General features: G+C 38.8%; 1 pseudogene; it reads left to right on the forward strand.

Annotated features, from left to right (window-relative positions):
* Nucleotides 1-12785, forward strand: part of LOC102140117 (alpha-actinin-1-like) — a 53325-nt pseudogene extending 40540 nt beyond the window's left edge.
* Nucleotides 12786-18162: the final 5377 nt, after the last annotated feature.

An 18162-nucleotide genomic window follows, 5' to 3' on the forward strand; every position in this document is an offset into this window, starting at 1 on the left:
GCCTTTTTCATATAATGACTTATTTTCCTTTGGGTAAATACTCAGTAGTGGGATAGGAATCTCCATACATTTTCCATAGTTGTTGTGTTAGTTTACATTCCCACCAGCAGTGTAAAAGTGTTCCCTTTTCACCACATGCATTCTATCCCCTATTATTTTTTAATTTTTAATTACGGCCATTTTTATAGGGGTACAGTGATATCTAATTGTAGTTTTCATTTCCATTTCCATGATAATCAATGATGTTTAAGATTTTTTTCATATATTTGTTGGTTGGTTGTATATCTTCTTTTGTTAAAGTCTCATATAAATATTTTAATCAAATAATGGGTGAGACTCAAGGCATAATTCATCCCGTGGCAAAAATTATCCAGCTGTGAACCTGTAAAATCAGTTAAGTTTTATGCTTCAAAAATACAATAGTGAGTTGGGCATAGAATAAACATTCCCAATCCAAAAGGGAGAAATTGAGAGGAAGATAGGGGTGATATGTCCCAAGCAAGTCCAAACCCTAGCAAGACAAATGCCATTAATCTTAAGGGAAAAGAATAAACTTCTTTGGTTTGATGATTTGCCCTTCAGCCCCATTGAGTTGGCAACATCAACCCTATAGCTCTTCAAGAAGTCCCTATCCCTTTGGCTTGGTGGGGCTACCCTTCCCCCACAGCTGTCTGCCCAGCTTTAACTGAGAGGGGGATCCCATCCTATGAAACTGGGGAGAAAGCAGCCTTGTCTTCTGAGCCTTTGATGGGAGTGGCAGCTCTGATGATCTCTGAATTGACTTGTGGGCCATTCTGTCCCTTTCTTGAAGTATCCCTCAAGCATGTTCACAGGCAAATAGCTCTATTGTCCCATTGTATGGAATCTCAGAAGTCTAACAGCCTTTATTCCACCGTGCTTTCTCTGTACTATTTAGTTCAAACTAGCAGTGTATTTGCTGGTATAATCCCTGACGTCTGCTGAGGTGACTGATCACATCTGTGAGTCATACCTATCATATTTTATCTAATGGTTGTCCAACCACATGCTTAGTGTTCTCTTCAGAACACACTTACTCCATATTTTATAAGATGGATAGGCTGAAAATTTTCTATATGTATGAGTTCTGGTTCATTTTTGCTTAGCAATTCTTTCTATTTATTTCTCTACTCTCACATTTTGCTATAAGCTGTAAAAAGAAAGCAAGTTACTCCTTCAACACTGTGCTTAGAAATATCCTCAGTTAAATATATAATTTCATTGCTCACAAATTCTACCTTCCAAAAAACCTAGAACACAAATCAGCCTTATTTTTTTAACAGTTTATAGCAAATATATTCTTTCCTCAATTTCTCAATAATCAATTAGCCAGGCTTACTGGCATGCTCCTGTAGTCCTAGCTACTTCCTAGGAACCTGACAGGAAGGTTGCTTGAGCCCAGGAGTTGGAGGCTGCAATGAGCTAGGATCATGTCACTGCACTCCAATCTGTGTGACAGAGCAAAACCTTATCTCAAAAAAGAAAAATTTTCCAATAATCTATTCCCCATTTTCCATGTGAGATTTCAGCTGAATGATTTCTGGCATTTCTATCAATATTCTGTTCATGATAATATATGTATTCTTTAAGACAATAGAAGCTTTTTCAATAGTTTTCTTCTTTTCTTCATGGGCTCTCTCCAGAACTGACTTTAACATCCATATTTCTACCAATAGACCCTATGTGGGAAGGTAGGCTTTTTCTAGCATGCACCTGAAAACAGTTTGAGCCTCTACTCTTTACTCAGTTTAAAATCACTTCCACAATTTTAGGTAATTGTTACAGCAGCACCCCATTTTACAATACCAAAATTTATTAGTCAGCTGGTACTGCCAAAACAAAACATAGACTGAGTGGCTTAAAAAACATACATTTATTTTCTTATGATTCTAGATAAAAGAAGATTCTGGTCAGTTTTGTTTCTAGGGATAGCACTCTTCCTGGCTTGTAGACAGTTGCTTTCTTGTTGTGCCCTTCCTTGGTCTCTTTTTGGAATGCATAGAGAGAGAGAAAAACAAAAACAAAAAACAAAAAAAACAAGCTCTTCTGTGTTTCTTATGAGATCAGGGTTTTACCCTTATTATTTCATTTAATTTTAATTACTCACTTAAAGATTTCATCTCTAAATACAGCCACACTGAGGATTAGGCATCCAACATATGAAATTTGAAGAGATCAAGACATTCAATCCATAATATTTGGATATCTTCTGCCTTTTGGCTGTTGTGAATACTGCTACTGTGAGCATCAGTGTACAAATACCTATCTATTTTTGTCCCTACTTTCATTTCTTTTAAATAGCCAAAAGATTGAATTGCTTCATAATATCATAGCATTTCTTCATTTTTTTCCAACAATTAACTACCTACCATGCAACAGTCATTATTCTGTGTCTTGTGAACAAGCAACAAACATGATCATGCCTTGCATTCTTTCTTTCTCACCACACTTTTCAACCTTAAATCTGTCTAACTCATCACTACTCATCTTTTCAAAATGCATCTTAAATAACTGCCTGTATTAGTTTGTTTTCATACTGCTATAAAGAACTACCTGAAACTGAGTAATTTATTTTAAAAAAAGGTTTAGTTGACTCACAGGTCAACATTGCTGAGGAGGCCTCAGGAAACTTACAATCATGGTGGAAGGTGAAGGGGTAGCAAGGCATCTTCTTCACAAGGTGGCAGGAAGGAGAAGTGGTGAGCAAAGGGGGAAGAGTCCTTTATAAAATCATCATATCTGGTAAGAACTCACTTACCATCAATCACAAGAACAGCATGGGGAAACCACCCCCATAATTTAGTTGCCTCCACCTGGTCTCTCCCTTGATACATGAGGATTATGGGGATTACAGGGATTACAATTCAAGATGAGATTTGAGTGGAGACACAAAGTCTAACCATATTATTCCACCCTTGGTGCCTCCCAAATCTCATGTTCCTTTCGTATTTCAAAACCAATCATCATATCAAACCTTCCCAGCAATCCCCCAAAGACTTAATTCATTCCAGCATTAACCCAAAAGTCCAAGTCCCAACTCATCTGAGACAAGGCAAGTCCCTTCTACCTATGATCCTTTAAAATTAAAAGCAAGTTAGTTGCTTCCTAAATACAATGGGGGGAAAAGGGATTTAGTAAATACACCTATGCCAAGTGGGGGAAATTGGCCAAAACAAAGGGGCTACAGCCCCCATGCCAGTCTGAAATCCAGTAAGGCAGTCAAATCTTAAAGCTCCAAAATGATCTTCTTTGTCTTCATGTCACACATGCAGGTCACGCTGATGCCAAAGATGGTGTCCCATGGCCTTGGGCATCTCCACTCCTGTGGCTTTTCAGGGTACAGCCCACTTCTCAGCTGCTTTCATGGGCTCCCATTGCAGCTTTTCCAGGTTAACAGTGCAAGCTGTCGATGGATCTACTATTATGGGATCTGGAGGATGGTGGCCTGGCCTTCTTTCCACTGTTCCACTGGGCCATACCCCAGCTGGGACTCTGTATGGGAAATCAGATCCCACATTTCCCTTCCGCATTACCCTAGCAGAAGTTCTTCATGAGGGCTCCACTCCTGTATCAAACTTCTGCCTGGACATCTAGGCATTTCCAAACATCCTCTGAAATCCAGGTGGAGGTTGCCAAACCTCAATTCTTGACTTCTCTGCACCTGCACGTACAACACCATGTGGAAGCCACCAAGTCTTGGTGCTTGCACTCTCTGAAGCAAGGGCCTAGGCTGCACTTTGGCCCCCTTTAGCCATGACTGGGACACAGTGCAGTCCTGAGACTTCACAAAGCAGCAAGTCTCTGGGACCAGCTCATGAAACCATTTTTTCTTCCTATGCCTCCAGCTCCATGATGGAAGGGGTTGCTGTGAAGACCTCCAACATTCCCTGGAGACACTTCCTATTGTCTTTGCAGTTAACATCAGGCTCATCATTGCTTATGCAAATTTCTTCAGTCAACTTGAATTTCTCCTCAGAAAATTTCTCCTCTTTTCGATTTCTCCTCTTTTCTATTGCATAGTCAGGTTGCAAATTTTCTGAACTTTTAAGCTCTGCTTCCTTTTTAAACATAAGTTCTGATTCCAAACCATATCTTTGTGAATGCATAAAACTGAATTTTTTTAAGAGTATCCAAGTCACTTCTTGAACAGTTTGCTGCTTAGAAATTTCTTCCACCAGATACCCTAGATCACTTCTCTCAACTTCAATGTTCCACAGATCTCTAGGGCAGGGGCAAAATGCTGCCTATCTCTTTGTTAAAACATAGCAAGAGTCACCTTTATTCCAGTTCCCAACAAGTTCCTCATCTTCATCTGAGACCACTTCAGCCTTGACTTTATTGTCCACATAACTATCAGCATTTTGGTCAAAGCCATTTGACAAGTCTCTAGGAAGCTCCAAACTTTCCCACAATTTCCTATCTTCTTCTAAGCCCTCCAACTCTTCCAACTTCTGCCTGTTACCCATTTCCAAAGTTGTTTCCACATTTTTGGGTATCTTTGTAGCAATTTACCATATTGGTCTGTTTTCATACTGCTATAAAGAACTGCCCAAGACTGGGTAGTTTATTTTTTTAAAAAAGTTGGGGGTTAGTTGACACAATTCATCATGGCTCAGGAGGCTTCAGGAAACTTACAAACATGGTGGAAGTCAAAAGGGAAGCAAGGTATCTTCTTCACATGGCAACAGGGAGGAGAATTGCTGAGCAAAGAGGGAAACCATCCCTATAATTCAACTACCTCCATTTTGTCTCTCCCTTGATATGTGGGAATCGTGGAGGTTATGGGGATTACAATCCAAGATGAGATTTGGGTGGAACAAAGAGCCTAAATATATCACTGCCTTTTAAATCAATCTCTGAGTCCTCTCAGCTTGCAAAGTCAAGGCCATCCCCTAAAGCAAGAGTGACCAAATATTTCCATTTCCCCAGTAGAACTACTGAGGTTTAAAATTACAAAATTCATAACATCTTTTACTCTCAAAATCATCCCTCTTTGGATGATAGATTTCACAGTCATGTTACCCACAGCCAATTCCTAAAGTGAGACCCTTAAAAAATGTAATACTGTATACTTCTACATGACTATTTTTATTTGTTTAAAAATTTCATGGAATTTTTTTCTCTTAATTAAAGGTCATTATTGCTAAAATGTAAAAAATGTAAAATATAAATAAAGAGTAAGTTAGAATCTAAAAATCTATGGAAACATTTACAGAAAGTCATATGCAAGAAAAGGAACAATAAATTTCATATGCTTAAGAAAACCAGTTATATCATTTCTCCTTATCTGTGACTTCCTCTGTCTTTTACCTTACTATGATAAGATTTAAAGAGAATGGGTCAGTAAACTGATTTTGGAAGTATCACCTCATTGTTTAATACTATCAGTTATGAAAACAAAATAAATGAGAACTTTAGTCAAGCAACAAAATAAATTTAAAAAATGGACTGAGGAATTTAAATTTTATATATATATAATTTAAATTTAATTTAAATAATATGTATTTAAATATATAAATAAAGATATATATAATTTAAATTCCTCAGTCCATTTTTTAAATTTTATATATATATATATATATATATATATATATATATATAAAGGAAATACTGTTAGTGTTATACTTTTGGTGAAAAATAGCTCTGTAAACTTGGAATTAATTGAAAAAATAATACTAAAGAATCAATATATATGGTAACATAAAATTAGATAAGAAGGAACAAAGTGATGTTTATTTGTGATAACAGCAGTTATTGGAGGCTATTCTGTGCCAAGACATTTTCTCTAAGATACCAGAGAAAACAAGATACCTGGGCTCATAAATGGGTAACAGACATGGAAATAGTCATATCCTATATCATGGGATGAGAAACAAAGGGCTACATGTTAGTGTCTGTCTACATTTCAGAAATGCTTCCTAATGTTTGTAGCTGCAAAGCACTAAATTGTTAGTCATATTTAACAAGTAAATTTTATAGCTCACATTCAAACTGCTACTTTTCAAGAAGAAAGAACATTTCCAATTATTTAAAATAAATTAATTTCTCCTACCCACCATTTATAAATTAGATTCATGGTTCATATACACTCATATATCTACACATAAAGCATCAGGTTTCTACTGGTAAAGATTTCCTTATTACAAGTTTCCTCTTACTACTTCAGTAACTTAATGCAATTTTATCCTTGTTTTCACTATTCAATCTGATCTACTATATTTAAGCCATCTTAATATTTTATTTGTATTATGTGTTTTTTTAATTCTAATAAGTATTCTTAAATATTCTATGGAAGTAAGAAAGGGCTCATTCATGTAATGTAAACCTCAGGTAAGGTACAATTTAGATTATATTTTTTACTGAAATTCTTGATTATATACAATGGACCAATAAATGGTGATTACGTGATTTTGTTATTATTAATTATCTTTTTGTTTCCATTGTGCCTTTATCATTTGCAGGCATTGGCTCTATTGTCATTGGGGGCAATATAGTTAAGAGAACTTCCTCAGTACATCAAGGTCACATTTGAGCTTTTACTTTATGACTCAGTTTCCCTACTTATCAATGATATTAATCACAATTTTATAATAAAGATAAGACAATATATATTACTATGTAGTTATATAGTCAATTCAGATGGATATGCCATATAAATTCAAATAAGTAACATTCTCATTATAACTTACATTTACTTGCTCATTTCATAAAAGTGACCCATAGCTTTGCACTCCATGATATGATTTATCTTGCTATTCTTCCAACTAATGGATGTAGTTGGTACAATATTATAATGTGTTTGTATATAAAAGATCCTATTACATATCATCTTTGAGGGAAATTTTTTGGCATTACTGTTTTCCAAACAATTCCCTCTCATGTAATCTGTTTCACATTATAATGCCCCAGACATATTAACGTGTATTTGTACAAGTTAATCTAATTTTCTTCAGTCTGTCCATATTTTTAGATTCCCATATTCCTTAGCAACAACTCTCAAATGAAATAGCATTGGCAGCATTTTTAAACGATTAATACAAAATTCCAAAAGTAAGTACCATCAAACTAAAAGAATTAACCTAGAATACTTCCAAATGTAGTACAGATACATTTGTAAATCCATTTAGCTTACTTCCTTTGATAATTATATTCCTGCATAACTTGATATATTCAAAGCAATATTGAATATTTATGAATATTAAGATATCTTAGCCTCTTCGCACTAGCAAGTGAATCTATTTTATCTTCAAACCTTCTTCATATAAAGACTTAAATAGAAACTTTATAGAAAGGTTTTCTAATTGCTTTTTGTTTTTTGTAGGACTTTCTTATTTTAAAGCAACATAAACCCACTTCAACATAACTTTCAGAAAAAAATAAATTTTATTGAAACATATTAAAGAGAGTGGGAAAAAAAATCCAAGAAAAATGAAAACAGAAAGACTTCAAAAATGAAGTAAGCCACCATTACATTAGCAATAGGGTATTGTAATCCTTAAATCTGAAGTGTCATTATTAATGTGTCTCAGGTTCTAACATCACATTTCTGTCTCACTGCAAATTCTCAAAAGAAATAAACTGTTTAGCCCAGCCTGATTACATACCTTTGTCTAATCAAGTATGACCTAGTTGAAAGTGTCATTTGAAAGACAAATATATGGCCAACAGTTTTCCTATTTATGTTTTAGTTTTCTGGTGAAAAGATACATATATATATTTAGAATTAGCCAGCTGTATTCAATACAAATGATTCCAATTGTGTTGGCAATATCCAAAGCATTGTAATCAGGAGTCAGTCAAACATATGCCTCCTTCTGTCCATCAGGCCCAAACAGGGTGTTGACCTTGGCCACATCAGTGTCATAGAACTTCTTCACAGCCTGCTTAATCTGGTACTTTTCGGACTTAAAATCCACAATGAATACAAGTGCATTATCTTTTATTTTCTTTATTGATTTTTATATTCTTTATTGATTCAGTGGTCAGTAGCAACTTGATAACGACATAGTGGTCAAGTTTCTTTCTCTTGGGGATGATGTTCCAAGGATATTTGAGCTGCCTCTGGAGCTTCAGCATCTTGGGCCACTGGAAGGTGGGTGATGTACAGATCTTCTTTATTTTTGTGGCTGTGGACTCCTTTCAGCACTGCCTTCTTGAGCTTCAAAGTCTTTGCTTTCACTTTGGCTTTAGGAGGCTTCAGGAGCTTCTTTCTTCATCATCTTGTGAAAAGGCTCTATATTTTTTTGAGTAAGTGTGTGAGACTATCAGTGAAGAGACTATGGCAGCACCACACTACCAGGCACCTAAAGCTCTCTTATCCCACCCCAAATGTAAATATGGCAAGCTTGCTATCCCATCACAAACGTACATATGGTAGGCTTGAATAATATCATGTAAATATGTTTTTTCCAGCAAATATGAGTTGAACATTTTCTTTGTGCCCACAGCTGAGCAAACAGCAATTAGTAAGTGTTGATTGCCTTTAAATTCTACTGAGATTAACAGAGCATAAATGAGTTCCCTTATCATTAAACAAGAAGATTATTGATTACAAAAAGTGTTGTGAAAGATAGAGAATGGAGAGAAACCAAGATTAAGGCCTTAAATTCCCTTTAAAATTGATAAAAGAGACCTTGGAGGAATTGACCTCCATTCTGAAATGTGAATGAGGAGAAGAAACCAGTTATAGGAGGTAGGAGCCTTTAGGGAAAAGGTTGAAAGGAGAAATAATACATTGTGTTTGCACACAGAAAAGAGGCATAGCAAGAGCTCAGGACCAGCTTGCCCAACATAGTGAGATCCTGTTTCTACAAAAGAAAAAATACAAAATTAAGAATTAATTGGGTTCAGTGGCACACTGGTAGTCCCAGCTACTTGAAAGGCTGAGGCAAGAGGATTACTTGAATCCAGGAAGTTAAGGCTGCAGTGAGCCAGGATTGCACCATGGCTGCACTCAGCCTGGATGACAGGGAGCCTGTCCCCAAAAACAAGCGAAACAGTGAGAGATAAAAAAGGGAGGGAAGGGGAGGGGAAGGGAAGAAAAGGGTGCAGAGGGAAGAAGGGGAGGGAAGAAGGAAGGGAAGAAGGAAAGGAAGAAGGAAGAAGGCAGGCAGGCAGGCACTGGCTACAGCAAAATGAAGGACAAAACAGCAGTAGAGTTTGGGAAAGTGAGTAGACGAAATATGGTCTAAGACTTGTAAGCTTACTAAAAAAATAGTTGGGAATCGTTCCAAGATGGCTGAATAGGAATAGCTCCAGTCTGCAGCCCCTAGAATGATCGATGCAGAATATGGGTGATTTCTGCATTTCCAACTAAGGTACCTGGGTATTCTCACTGGGACAGATTGGACAGTGGGTGCAGACCATGGAGGGTGAGCCGAAGCAGGGCGGGACATCACCTCACCCAGGAAGTGTAAGAGGCCAGGGGATTTCCCTTTCCTAGCCATGGGAAGCCGTGTCAGATGGTACCTGGAAAATCTGGACACTCCCACCCTAATACTGTGCTTTTCAAAAGGTCTAAGCAAACAGCACACTAGGAGATTATATCCCGCACCTTGCTCTGCAGGTCCCACATTCATGGAGCCTTTCTCACTGCTAGCGCAGCAGTGCAAGATCCAACTGTGAGGTGCCAGTCTGGCTGGGTGAGGGGCATCCGCAATTGCTGAGGCTTGAGTAGTTAAAAGGAGTGGCCGGGAAGCTCAAACTGGGTGGATCCCAATGCAGTGCAATGAGGCCTGCCTGCCTCTGTAGACTCCACCTCTGGGGGCAGGATATAGCTGAGCAAAAGGCAACAGAAACTTCTGCAGACTTAAATGTCACTGTCTGACAGCTCTGAAGAGAGCAGTGGTTCTTCCAGCATGGAGTTTGAGCTCTAAAAACAGACAGACTGCCTCCTGAAGTGGTTCCCTGACTCCTGTGTAGCCTAACTGGGAGACGCTGCCCAGTAGGGGCTGACTGACACCTCATACATCCAGATGCCCCTGTGAGATGAAGCTTCCAGAGGAAGGATCAGGCAGCAATATTTGCTCTTCTGCAATATTTGCCATTCTGCAGCCTCTGCTGGTGATACTCAGGTAAACAGGGTCTGGAGTGGACCTCCAGCAAACTCCAACAGACCTGCAGCTGAGGGTATTGACTGTTAGAAGGAAAACTAACAAACAGAAAAGAATAGCATCAACATGAACAAAAAGGACATCCACACCAAAACCCCACCTGTAGGTCACCATTATCAAAGACCAAAGGTAGATAAAACCACAAAGATGGCAAGAAACTAGAGCAGAAAAACTGAAAATTTTAAAAACCAGAGTGCCTCTTCTCCTCCAAAGGATCACAGCTCCTTGCCAGAAACAGAACAAAGCTGGATGGAGAATGAATTTGACGAGATGACAGAAGTAGGCTTCAGAAGATCAGTAATAACAAACTTCTCCAAGCTAAATGAGGATGTTTGAACCCATCACAAGGAAGTTAAAAACCTTGAAAGAAGATTAGACAAATGGCTAACTAGAATAAACAGCATAGAGAAGACCTTAAATGACCTGATGGAGCTGAAAACCATGGCACGAGAACTATGTGATGCATGCATAAGCTTCAGTAGCTGATTTGATGAAGTGGAAGAAAGGGTATCAGTTATTGAAGACCAAATGAATGAAATGAAGCGAGAAGAGAAGTTTAGAGAAAAAAGAGTAAAAAGAAATGAACAAAGCCTCCAAGAAATATAGGACTATGGGAAAAGACCAAATCTACGTTTGATTGGTGTACCTGAAAGTGACAGGGAGAATGGAACCAAGTTTGAAAACACTTTTCAGGATATTATCCAAGAGAACTTCCCCAACCTAGCAAGGCCAACATTCAAATTCAGGAAATACAGAGAACACCACAAAGATACTTCTCGAGAACAGAAACCCCAAGACACATAATTGTCAGATTCATCAAGGTTGAAATGAAGGAAAAAATGTTAAGGCAGCCAGAGAGAAAGGTCTGGTTATCCACAAAGGGAAGTCCATCAGACTAACAGCAGATCTCTTGGTAGAAACTCTACAAGCCAGAAGAGAGTGGGGGCCAATATTCAACACTCTTAAAAAAAAAAAAAAAAAAAAGAATTTTCAATCCAGAACTTCATATCCATCCAAACTAAGCTTCATAAGTGAAGGAGAAATAAAATCCTTTACCGACAAGCAAACGCTGAGAGATTTTGTCAACACCAGGCCTGCCTTATAAGAGCTCCTAAAGGCAGCACTAAATGTGGAAAGGAACAACTGGTACCAGCCAGTGCAAAAACATGCCAAATTGTAAAGACCATCAATGCTAGGAAGAAACTACATCAACTAATGGGCAAAATAAGCAGCTAACATCATAATGACAGGATCAAGTTCACACATAACAATATTAACCTTAAATGTACATGGGCTAAATGCCCCCAATTAAAAGACACAGACTGGTAAACTGGACAAAGCATCAAGACCCATCAGTGTGCTGTATTCAGGAGACCCATCCCACGTGCAGAGACACACATAGGCTCAAAATAAAAGGATGGAGGAAGATCTACCAAGCAAATGGAAAACAAAGAAAAGCAGGGGTTGCAATCCTAGTCTCTGGAAAAAAAAACAGATTTTAAACAAACAAAGATCAAAAGTGACAAAGAAGGACATTACATAATGGTAAAGGGATCAATTCAACAAGAAGAGCTAACTATCCTAAATACATGTGCATCCGATACAGGAGCACCCAGATTCATAAAGCAAGTCCTTAGCAATCTTCAAAGAAACTTAGACTCCCACACAATAATAATGGGAGACTTTAACACCCCACTGTCAATGTTAGATAGATCAACAAGACAGAAGGTTAACAAGGATATCCAGGACTTCAACTCAGCTCTGCACCAAGCAGACCTAATAGACATCTACAGAACTCTCCACCCCAAATCAACAAAATATACATTCTTCTCAGCACTACATCACACTTATTCCAAAACTGACCATATAGTTGGAAGTAAAGACTCCTCAGGAAATGTAAAAGAACAGAAATCACAAAACAACTGTCTCTCAGATTGGGAGGATCTCCACTGAGATGCACGGGACCCTGGAGGACCAGCTCAGCCACCTGCAGCAGTATGAGAAGAGCATCCTCAACTATAAGCCAAAGATGGATCAGCTGGAGGGTGACCACCAGCTCATCCAGGAGGCACTCATCTTTGGCAACAAGCACACCAACTACACCATGGAGCACATCCATGTGTGCTGGAAGTAGCTGCTCACCACCATCGCCAGGACCATCAATGAGTTGGAGAACCAGATCTTGACCTGGGATGCCAAGGGCATCAGCCAGGAGCAGATGAATGAGTTCCAGGCCTCCTTCAACCACGTTGACTGGGATCACTCTGCACACTCGGTCCCGAGGAGCTCAAAGCCTGCCTCATGGGCTTGGGTTATGATATTGGCAACAACCCCCAGGGATAAGCAGAATTTGCCTGCATCATAAGCATTGTGGACCCCAACTGGCTGGGGGTAGTGACATTCCAGGCCTTCATCGACTTCATGTCCCACGAGACAGCCAATACAGATACAGCAGACCAAGTCATGGCTTCCTTCAAGATCCTGGCTGGGGACAAGGACTACATTACCGTGTACGAGCTGCGTCATGAGCTGCCGCCTGACCAGGCAGAGTACTGCATCGCACGGATGGCCCCCAACACTGGCCCCAATTCCATGCCAGGTGCTCTGGACTACATGTCTTTCCCCACAGCGCTGTGTGGCGAGAGTGACCTCTAATCCATCCCACTGAGCCGCCCTCGTCCCATGCGCCATGCCCTGCCTTGCACCTCCACCATCACCCATCTCCTGCCTAGGTTTGGTTTCAGCTCCCAGCTTCCATCAGGGGAGCTGGGGCCCACGTGGTATCCAGCCTCCCTGCCTGGGAAGTGACAGTTTACAAAATTATTTTCTGCAAAAAAGAAAAAAACAGTTATGTTAAAAAACAAAAAACTATGTATTTTATTATAGAAAAAGTACTTTTTCTCCACCAAATGGAAAAAAAGAGGAAAGATTAACTATTTGCACCGAAATGTCTTGTTTTGTTGTGACATAGGAAAATAACCAAGCACAAAGTTATATTCTATCCTTTTTACTGATTTTTTTTTTCTTCTATCTGTTCCATCTACTGTATTCTTTTCTCCAATCTCATGTCCACTTTGGTGTGGGAGTTGGGGTAGGGGGTACTCTTGTCAAAACACACATTGGTGCATGTGTGTTTGCTAGCTCAATTGCCCATGAAAATATTTTATGATATTAAAGAAAACCTTTTGAAATGGCTGTTTTTTAAGGAAGAGAATTTATGTGGCTTCTCATTTTTAAATCCCCAGAGGTGTGACTAGTCTCTTTCTAAACATATACTTTAAAAATTTTAATATTGTCTATAAAAAATATGACAAACTTGGAGAATATGGACAACTTTGATATTGCTTGGCAAGAATGGTATTGAAACAACTACACTCCAAAAAAAAAAAAAAAAAAAAAAAAAACTGTCTCTCAGACCACAGTGCAATCAAATTAAACTCAGGATTAAGAAATTCACTCAAAATCACATGACTACATGGAAACTGAGCAATCTGCTCTTGAATGACTACTGGGTACATAACGAAATGAAGGCAGAAATAAAGATGTGCTTTGAAACCAATGAGAACAAAGACACAACATACCAGAATCTCTGGGACACATTTAAAGCAATTTGTAGAGGGAAATTTATAGCACTAAATGCCCACAAGAGAAAGCAGGAAAGATCTAAAATCGATACCCTAACATCACAATTAAAAGAACTAGACAAGCAAGAGCAAACAAATTCCAAAGCTAGCAGAAGGCAAAAATTAACTATGATCAGAGAGGAACTGAAGGAGATAGAGACACAAAAATCCCTTCAAAAAATCAATGAACCCAGGAGCTGGTTTTTTGAAAAGATCAACAAAATATATAGACCACTAGCAAGACTAATAAAGGAGAAAAGAGAGAAGAATTACATAGATGCAATAAAAAAATGATAAAGGGGATATCACCACTGATCCCATAGATATACAAACTACCATCAGAGAATACTATAAACATCTCTATGCAAATAACCTAGAAAATCTAGAAGAAATGGATAAATTCCTGGACACATACATCCTCCCAAGACTAAACCAGGAAAAAGTTGAATCCCTGCAGAGACCAATAACAGGCTCTGAAATTGAGGCAATCATTAATAGCCTACCAACCAAAAAAAGTCCATGACCAGATAGATTCACAGCCGAATTCTACCAGAGGTACAAAGAGGAGCTGGTACCATTCCTTCTGAAACTATTCCAATCAACAGAAAAAAGAGGTACTCTTCTCTAACTCATTTTATGAGGCCAGCATCATCCTCATACCAAAGCCTGGCAGAGACACAACAACAAAAAAAGAGAATTTTAGGCCAATATCCCTGATGAATATTGATGCAAAAATCCTGAATAAAATACTGGCAAACCGAATCCAGTAGAACATCAAAAAGCTTATCCACCACGATCAAGTCAGCTTCATCCCTGGGATGCAAGGCTGGTTTAACATATGCAAATCAATAAAGGTAATTCATCACATAAACAGAATCAAAGACAAAGACCACATGATTATCTCAATAGATGCAGAAAAGGCCTTTGACAAAATTCAACAGTCCTTCATGCCAAAAACTCTTAATAAACTAGGTATTGATGGGATGTATCTCAAAATAATAAGAGCTATTTATGACAAACACACAGCTAATATGATACTGAGTGGGCAAAAACTGGAAGCATTCCCTTTGAAAACTAGTGCAAGACAGGGATGCCCTCTCTCACCACTCCTGTTCAATATAGTGTTGGAAATTCTGGCCAGGGCAATCAAGCAAAAGAAAGAAATAAAGGGTATTCAATTAGGAAAAGAGGAAGTCAAATTGTCCCTGTTTGCAGATGACATGACTGTATATTCAGAAAACCCCATCGCCTCAATCCCAAATCTTAAGCTGATAAGCAACTTCAACAAAGTCTTAGGATACAAAATCAATATGCAAAAATCACAAGCATTCCTATACAACCAATAAGGGACAGAGAGCCAAATCATGAGTGAACACCCATTCACAATTGCTTCAAAGAGAACAAAATACCTAGGAAGCCAACTTACAATGGATGTAAAGGACCTCTTCAAAGAGAACTACAAACTACTGCTCAACAAAATAAAAGAGGACACAAACGAATAGAAGAATATTCCATGCTCAAGGATAGGAAGAATCAATATCGTGAAAATGACCATACTGCCCAAGGTAATTTATAGATTCAGTGCCATCCCCATTAAGCTATCAATGACTTTCTTCACAGAATTGGAAAAAAAAAACAAAACACTTTAAAGTTAATATGGAACCAAAAAAGATCCCACATTGCCAAGACAATCCTAAGCAAAAAGAACAAAGCTGGCGGCATCACACTACCTGACTTGAAACTATACTACAAGGCTACAGTAACCAAAACAGCACAGTATTGGTACCAAAACAGAGACATAGACCAATGGAACAGAACAGAGGCCTCAGAAATAACACCACACATCTACAACCATCTGAACTTTGACAAACCTGATAAAAACAAGAAATGGGGAAAGGATTCCCTATTTAATAAATGGTGCTGGGAAAACTGGCTAGCCATATGTAGAAAGCTGAAACTGGATCCCTTCCTTACACCTTATACAAAAATTAATTCAAGATGGATTAAAGACGTAAATGTTAGACCTAAAACCATACAAATCCTAGAAGAAAACCGAGGCAATACCATTCAGGACATAGGCAAGGGCAAGGACGTCATGACTAAAACACCAAAAACAATGGCAACAGAAGCCAAAATAGACGAATGGGATCTAATTAAAGAGCTTCTGCACAGCAAAAGAAACTATCATCAGAGTGAACAGGCCACACACAGAATGGCAGAAAATGTTTGCAATCTACCCATCTGACTAAGGGCTAATACCCAAAATCTACAAAGAACTTAAACTAATTAACAAGAAAAATATCAAACAACCCCATCAAAAAGTGGGTGAAGGATATGAACAGACAGTTCTCAAAAGTAGACCTTTATGCAGCCAACAGACACATGAAAAAATGTTCATCATCACTGGTCATCAGAGAACTGCAAATCAAAACCACAATGAGGGCCGGGCGCAGTGGCTCACGCCTGTAATCCCAGCACTTTGGGAGGCCGAGGCGGGCGGATCATAAGGTCAGGAGATCGAGACCACGGTGAAACCCCGTTTCTACTAAAAATACAAAAAATTAGCTGGGCGCGGTGGCGGGCGCCTGTAGTCCCAGCTACTCAGGAGGCTGAGGCAGGAGAATGGCGTGAACCTGGGAGGCGGAGCTTGCAGTGAGCTGAGATTGCGCCACTGCACTCCAGCCTGGGCGACAGAGCGAGACTCTGTCTCAAAAAAAAAAAAAAAAAAAAAAAAAAAAAAAAAAAAACCACAATGAGATACCATCTCACACAAGTTAGAATGGCGATTTTTAAAATGTCAGGAAACAACAGGCGCTGGAGAGGATGTGGAGAAATAGGAACACTTTTACACTGTTGGTGGGACTGTAAACTAGTTCAACAATTGTGGAAGACAGTGTGGTGATCCCTCAAGGATCTAGAACTAGAAACACCATTTGACCCAGCCATCCCATTACTGAGTATATACCCACAGGATTATAAATCATGCTGCTCTAAAGACACATGCACACGTATGTTTATTGTGTCACTATTCACAGCAGCAAATACTTGAAACCAACCCAAATATCCATCAATGATAGATTGGATAAAGAAAATGTGGCACATATACACCATGGAATACTATGCAGCCATAAAAAAAGATGAGGTCATGTCCTTTGTAGGGATATGGATGAAGCTGGAAACTATCATTCTCAGCAAAGTATCACAAGGACAGAAAACCAAACACCACATTTTCTCACTCATAGGTGGGAAATGAACAATGAGAACCCTTGGACACAGGGTGGGGAATATCACACACTGTGGCCTGTCGTGGGGTTGGGGGAGGAGGGAGGGATAGCATTAGGATAAATATCTAATGTAAATGACGAGTTAATGGTTGCGGCACACCAACATGGCACATGTATACATACGTAACAAACCTGCATGTTGTGCACATCACATGTACCCTAGAACTTAAAGTCTAATAAATTAAAAAAAAAAAAAAGATGGCTGGGTGTGGTGGCTCACGCCTGTAATCCCAGCACTTTGGGAGGCCGAGGCGGGCAGATCACAAGGTCAGGAGATCGAGACCATCCGGGCTAACATGGTGAAACCCCGTCTCTACTAAAAATACAAAAAAATTAGCCAGGCACAGTGGCGGGCGCCTGTAGTCCCAGCTACTCCGGAGGCTGAGGCAGGAGAATGGCATGAACCCAGGAGGTGGAGCTTGCAGTGAGCCGAGATCATGCCACTGCACTCCAGCCTGGGCAACAGAGCGAGACTCCATCTCAAAAAAAGAAAAAAAAAAAAATAGAGAACAGAGGACTCTCCCTGGAAAGGAAGAGAGGACTCTCATTTTTCTCATGAAGTTCTGCAGAAATATTTACTCTTTGAATTATGTGCAATTGTAACTTCAAATAAAATAAAAACAAAAGCTTCAGTGAACATGCAAAAAAAGTCATATATTTAATGAAATAGATATCCAGGCAAGAGCTTGAAGCACGTGTGGGTGAGAATGGGAGGACAGAGTTTAACAGCACATACTTCAGTGTAGAGAATGGATTGTTGGTACAAAAGAGTTGGAATAAAGCATATGCTTCTATTGTCATTGTCCGGATGAGACATAATAATGGTTTTATCTGGGGAAGTGACCATGAAGATCAAGAAAAACAAAAAAATGTGAAATATATTTATCTATATTGAAATCTATATTGGATTATAACTGGAAAATGGTGAAAAGAGAAAAAAATCAAATTGACCCCCAGATTTTTGGTGAATTGTACCCTTTGCTGAGATGAGGAAGATTTCCAATTCAAATGATCATCTCTAAAGGGATTATTTTTTCTTCAGAAAGGTCTCTACCCATTGTTTAAAGGAGGAGACCATTGATTTAAAGGAGAGTTCCCTGTTTTCAAGTATTGGCTCAACTTCCT

The sequence above is a fragment of the Macaca fascicularis genome, chromosome 11 (genome assembly GCF_037993035.2).
Source record: "Macaca fascicularis isolate 582-1 chromosome 11, T2T-MFA8v1.1".
Lineage (NCBI taxonomy): Eukaryota > Metazoa > Chordata > Mammalia > Primates > Cercopithecidae > Macaca > Macaca fascicularis.